Source organism: Carassius auratus, unplaced genomic scaffold (assembly GCF_003368295.1).
Source record: "Carassius auratus strain Wakin unplaced genomic scaffold, ASM336829v1 scaf_tig00214910, whole genome shotgun sequence".
Classification (NCBI taxonomy): Eukaryota; Metazoa; Chordata; class Actinopteri; order Cypriniformes; family Cyprinidae; genus Carassius; species Carassius auratus.
This window is the reverse complement of record NW_020527854.1, coordinates 62,501-68,239: the sequence shown is the minus strand read 5'-3', so window position 1 is coordinate 68,239 and position 5,739 is coordinate 62,501. Positions and strand designations below refer to the sequence as shown.

General features: G+C 35.2%; 1 protein-coding gene and 1 long non-coding RNA gene across 2 annotated transcripts in view; one reads left to right on the top strand and one right to left on the bottom strand.

Annotated features, from left to right (window-relative positions):
• Positions 1-1,013: 1,013 nt before the first annotated feature.
• On the top strand, positions 1,014-2,762 carry LOC113093173 (uncharacterized). Its single transcript, XR_003287718.1, has 3 exons — positions 1,014-1,418; positions 2,494-2,582; positions 2,696-2,762. It is a non-coding gene; the product is annotated as an uncharacterized LOC113093173 (long non-coding RNA).
• Positions 2,763-5,092: 2,330 nt separating this feature from the next.
• The window catches only part of LOC113093174 (glutamate receptor ionotropic, NMDA 3B-like), a 43,871-nt gene continuing 43,224 nt past the window's right edge, over positions 5,093-5,739 (bottom strand). Inside the window, exon 9 of the mRNA XM_026259033.1 lies at positions 5,093-5,739. This exon is cut by the window's right edge and continues 1,298 nt beyond it. The gene's annotated coding sequence lies outside the window, so the exon portion shown is untranslated.

Below are 5,739 nucleotides of genomic sequence, written 5' to 3'. Positions count from 1 at the left end.
TTTAAGTTGAGGTAAACAGAATGAAAAGAAGGGAAAAAAGACCTACTGCATCTCTTGAATCACATGCACAAATATATGGACCATTTTAGTGCCATTTTATTACCAAGGCCTGTTCAAGATGATTACTGTAACAATAACTATAACATTTTAATAATAATTCTTTTTCAATGAAAATAGAGACACTACAATTATAACAGTACAGTATTGTTGGAGTCATTTTCAGAAGTTTTTTTTTTTTTTTAGCTTATGAATGATAAAAAACAATATTTGGAAGCCAGTAAGTATCTACCTGAGTTTAAATAATTCCAGCATTAAACTTAAGCATGTGCTTATAATAAACAGGAAATTATCGACTGCTGGTGTGGAAGTTAACATAGGCCTATTTATTATTATAATGACCTTTATCGTTATTCGACTTGATAAAAAAAAACACACACACACGCACAAAAAAAGAGGCTTTATCCTTAAAGAATCTTAATTTCTGTGATTAAAAAAAAGAAAGGAATGGTGTTTCATTCACAAGCTCATATTTAGGCAAACCCTTGAATGTTTTAGGCTCAGTCCTGCAGAAGAGCACTGGAGACCTCTTGTGGAATATGTTTGCCATCACACCTATGAAACTCTCGCGGAATCCCTTGGATTTCGTTCTTGACAAATGCAGAAGTGATGCAATTACATTTAAATTGTTTTCTGGAGGCAACAATTCAGTCAACGTGATTGAGAAACCAAAACAAACATTCCATTATGTTTCCTACATTGCTTCTAACGGCAGAGGAGAGAAGTTGTAAAACTGCAAACCAAATTCAATGTACTGCATCCATTACCATAATTTGCAATATTATAATACGTTCATTTTTTCACTCAAAGTTGCTGTGTCGTTTTTGAAGAAAGTCAAACAAATGTTTTTAAATAAATAATGTGAGTGGCAACATTATTTTGTAATCAGTCAAAGAAGTGAACTACAGACATAACGAGGAAATGGGAAACACGAAAATAAGAGTCTCAATTATACAAGGCTAAATTGTATGGAATTATGCTGAATGTTTGCATTAATAGTGGTACTGTAATTTCTGTATTTAAATGGAACTGATCACCACTAAATGAGTCAATCCATCCATCAATCAATCAATCAATCAATCAAAAACGTCAATATTTAACTTCCTCTATATCATACAACTTTTCTGGTGAGTGAAGCAACACGTAAAATACACATAAAATAGTAGTTTTTGAATGGTTTTAAGTGTAAGTGCAGTTGTTATTCATGTGCAGAAGTGTTCACAGCATACTTTTGAATGACCTTTATGTCTGTTTTGGTTGATGTTGAATCACTGGGCTAGCTGAGAAGATGACAAGTTCTGTCTCTGCTAGGTTGAGTTGAAGGTGATGTTCTTTCACTCAGGCTGCGAGACGTCTGCCAGGTAAGGATAGATCCATGCACTGCGGGGTGTCGAGCTGGAACTAGATGAATAGCTGCATGTCATCTGTGTAGCAGCTGAAGAAAAATCCATGTCTGTGGATCGTAGAGTGTTGATGTGTACAATCAGAGGCATATTCAGACAGATACTCTAGCACAGGGGAGCAAACTCAGTTCCCGGGAAGGCCATAGCCCTGCAGAGTTTAGATTTAACCCTATAATTAAACCATTGAATGATCCAGCTAATCAAGTCTTTCAGACTTACTGTATTTGAAATTTTAGAGTTTAGCTCCTCTAACCCTAATCAAACACACTTGAACAAGTTAATCAAGGTCCTTGGGATTATTAGAAAGTAACTGGCAGGCAATTTTGATCAAGCTGGAGCTAAACTCTGCAGGAAAGTGGACCTTGAGGGCCAAAGTTTGGAACCCCTGTCCTAGAAAGTTTTATACTGTGATACGAACAGCCACAGATATACAGGACAGTCACCAAATCTGATAAGGGAAAATCATGCCTTGTCATTGTTTTCATAATCACCTCTGTAAAAATCTCACATGGCAGTACTCACATTTCTATTCTTGATAACCTACAGTACATTCATACAATTTAAATGAAATTAAAAGATTTTAGCAAATACAAATGTTATCTTTCTTTTGAAAGACAAGGCAGTGGTCAAAATAATTAGAAGTGGCCTTACACTTTTCTCAAGCATTCTGACAAGTTAGGACCTGAGCCGGTATACACTGAAGATCAGGGGCAGATGATGCGATCCACTCTCACCTGACTTCATTTCAGGACAGCACACCCACAGTGTGGGTGAATCAATCAAATTCATCATGGATGTACTTTCTCTAGAAGTTGGTCTCATATGTTAGCTGTGCTCTGCATGATGTTAGATTCACATTGTTTTAATATCAAATAGTTTATCCATATAATGTGAGACGAGACCATTTGCACTAAAAACAATGTTTTTTTGTGGTTATTATAGAAGAGACACTTTTCATTTTGTTGTAAAAAGCTAAACGTGAAATGATACTTGACTACTAGTGTGTGATCAATCTCAATTCTTTCTCTGGTAGTCCATGATCTGTGCCCTGGCTTTTGTGGAAAATATGTCCATCCTGGAGGCTGAGGAGAAATTTCTGCAAGGACCTTTCATTTACTTAAGGTACTGTAAGGATATTATAAAGGAAAACATGGTCATACATGACCATCTGCCATCATTCACAAGTAATCATTTCTTTCTACAACTATCCAACTTAAGGTTTTTTTTTTTTTCAGTGATCGGGAACATTTTGAAATGAGGACTGAACAACAGTTAAAAGAGAGTCATCAAGAGGAATCAACCTAGTTCATGATTTTTTTTATGAAATAAAATGTAGTAAATGGTGATAATAAATAATATTGTTATACACAAAAAGTTGTCTTTTCTTCTCAGATAGCTGAATGGCCCTTGGAATCTTAGAAAAGGGTGAATTGTATTTTTCTTCTGTAATTGTATGACAACCAGTAGTGAATATTAAAGCATAAATAAATATGAAAATTTTAATTGATGGTCCAAGTGATTACAGGAACAACAGGGGCCTCAAACTGTCCAGGCCATAGATCTGCCTACTGCAGGTCTGCAGCTTCTGTGAGTATGTACGTTTGATGAGCAACAAAAAATTAATAACAGCAATTATCAATAAAAGCTGGGTAATTTTGTCTCTAAAATCCTTTCACTTTTTTCTGCTTTCATTTGGAGCTAGAGATATGTTCACTACTTCTGGAGGGCCAGCTTCCCGCAAAGCTTAATTCTGACCTTCTCCAAGACACTGGCCTGAAAGTTTTTAATAGAGGTCCTCTAGACCTTGATTCATTTTAGAAGTGTTTAATTAGAGTTGAAGCTAAACTCTGCAGGACATTAACCTTCTAGGAACAGGATTGGTCAACCCTGCTTTACCTGTGTCTTATATGCAGTGTGTCACAGCTGATGGTTCTGTTTTGGTTTGTAATTTCAGTGCAGGTTAGCATGTTACTATGCTGATGCACACCACTAAAACAGTCCACCTTTTAAAAAAATGTGCTTTTCATTTCCCTGTGCATGTGCACCATTCACAAAAATCATAAAAATGTAATTTGAATTTCTCAGTGTGAATTTATTCCTCACAGCCATCATCTGTCCTTCACTGCGCATGATATTTCGTTAGACCTACACTGCTTGCTTTTTGTACATTATCTGTCATTGCTTGTGTGCTACAGGCTCTGTGTTATTTGTCTTTGTGTTTTTGAGCAGTAGAGAAGTACTAACTAACGTACTATAGTATTCTGAAAAAAAAAAAAAAAAATTGGATAGATGATTGGCAATTTTCAGTCACTTGATTCTCTCTGTTTCTAGATTTGTGTTCTGTTTTAGTTTTTAGACATGTTGCATAATTAAAACCGATGTAAGATCAGATCTATAAATTTGTCACTAAACATTCTCTATTCCCTTACTCACTATATTGGATATAGATCATGAATACCCATTGCTCATTTCTTTCTTCAGCTGAACTACTGTCCCCACCAGGTTTACATTTTACATTCTTTATTCACAGCTTATAATAACTTATAAATAAGCACACCCACTTGCATATACAGTTGCATGGATAGTAATCATTTTAAAGTGATAGTTAATGTTTTTGTTTGTTCAGTTAAGATTGGTATATTAAGATTTGAGCTAGCAACTACAGTTATTAATAATGGACATATTTTTCTCCAGAAAGCATTGAGTGTCAGGCTGTGTGGGGTATGAAGCATCTACATATGGCAGCTCTCGCTCAGGTCATGTTGTGTAAACTGTAGCAGCAGGGTAGCACTACAGCTAAGGGCTACATCATGTATCAAAATTGTTTTCTTGTGATTTCAAAATAATTCTTGTTTTCTTAAGATCTCGATGTAACAAAATATTTTTTTTATGTGATCTTGACAAAAAACTTGAATTAAACTTGAATTAAACCTGGTAATGATTAACCACTCATTTTGAAGTGTTTTGATTGGTATTTTTCATTTAGCCTTTTTCTCAAATCAGCGTTGCTACATTGATTCAAACTAAGAATTTAGGCTGAAACTCACTTGAGCTCCAAGACTAGTGAAGACTGTCAAACACTGACACTAACCTTTTTATCAAAGACTTAATGCCCAGCCAAGCATGCTCACTCTCTGAAAAAACACAGCAACGCTACATAATGAGGTCATTGTTCATCAGTGTCCCAATGGAAACTGGCTGCTCGTCTATCAGTCTGACAGTCTCCTCCTCAGCCCCCTGACAGTCTCCCTCAGACAGTTTGCTCTAAAAACTTACTTTGAAGTTTGGTCTGAAAATGAATTCAAGAACACCATCATCTTGCAATAGTGAAAGAGTGTGACAGCTACAACCAACATTTTAGACTGTTAACCTAGTTTAACATTGTTTAGTAAACACTGGTTTTATAAATTTGGCATTGAATCAAGCATAAAGGGCGATAACTAAATAAAATAACTAGCACAGACTGAGTGACTTCAAAAGATGTCCTCACAAATCGACTGTTGCAAACCAACTGCTAAAAGTGAAACTGACTTCACTGATAAATGTTTATTTGAAAATGTTTATTAATAATTTTAAATGCAATAACTCTTTCACACTTGATAACATTTAGATTATATATAGGGCTGTGACATTTGAAGATCAAACAGCTCAAATCAGAATCATATTTTATCACCGTTAAAACACACAAGCAAACGTTATATTTATTCAAACATTATAAGTGTGGAAAAAGTACACCACAGCAAGACAAGAAGTGGTTTAATTAAAATGTAAAGTTTGGTCCATTGAAGCTTATTTTGGCCAGGAACCGCCCACTCAAACAGGAAGAGGCAACCCGATTAACATGTAAAACGACCAAACACAGTCCGTTTCATTTTTACATTTATGCATTTAGCAGATGCTTTTATCCAAAGCAACTTAGAGTGCATTCAGGCTAACCATTTTTACTTATCATGTTGTTCCCGGGGAATCCAACCCACAAACTTGCGCTTGCTTGCTTGCTAAAAAAAGATATTGTGGCCATGTCTTATTAATTTGTTCACTTGTTGAAGTAAATCATAGCTATGTTGTACTAATTAGTTTTCTTGATTTATTTAAAATAAAAGGAACACATTAAGCCGTGGCCACTTTAACTGAAATGAGGGAATGGAAATGAAATAAAATTGTATAATTTGTTGGAATTTATTCTTAATTTCTGGCCACAATATCAATGATTATTCTCTAATTTGAATTCATGTCTCACTATTGCTGTCAATGGCTGTATAGGAAACTCAAAATAGCA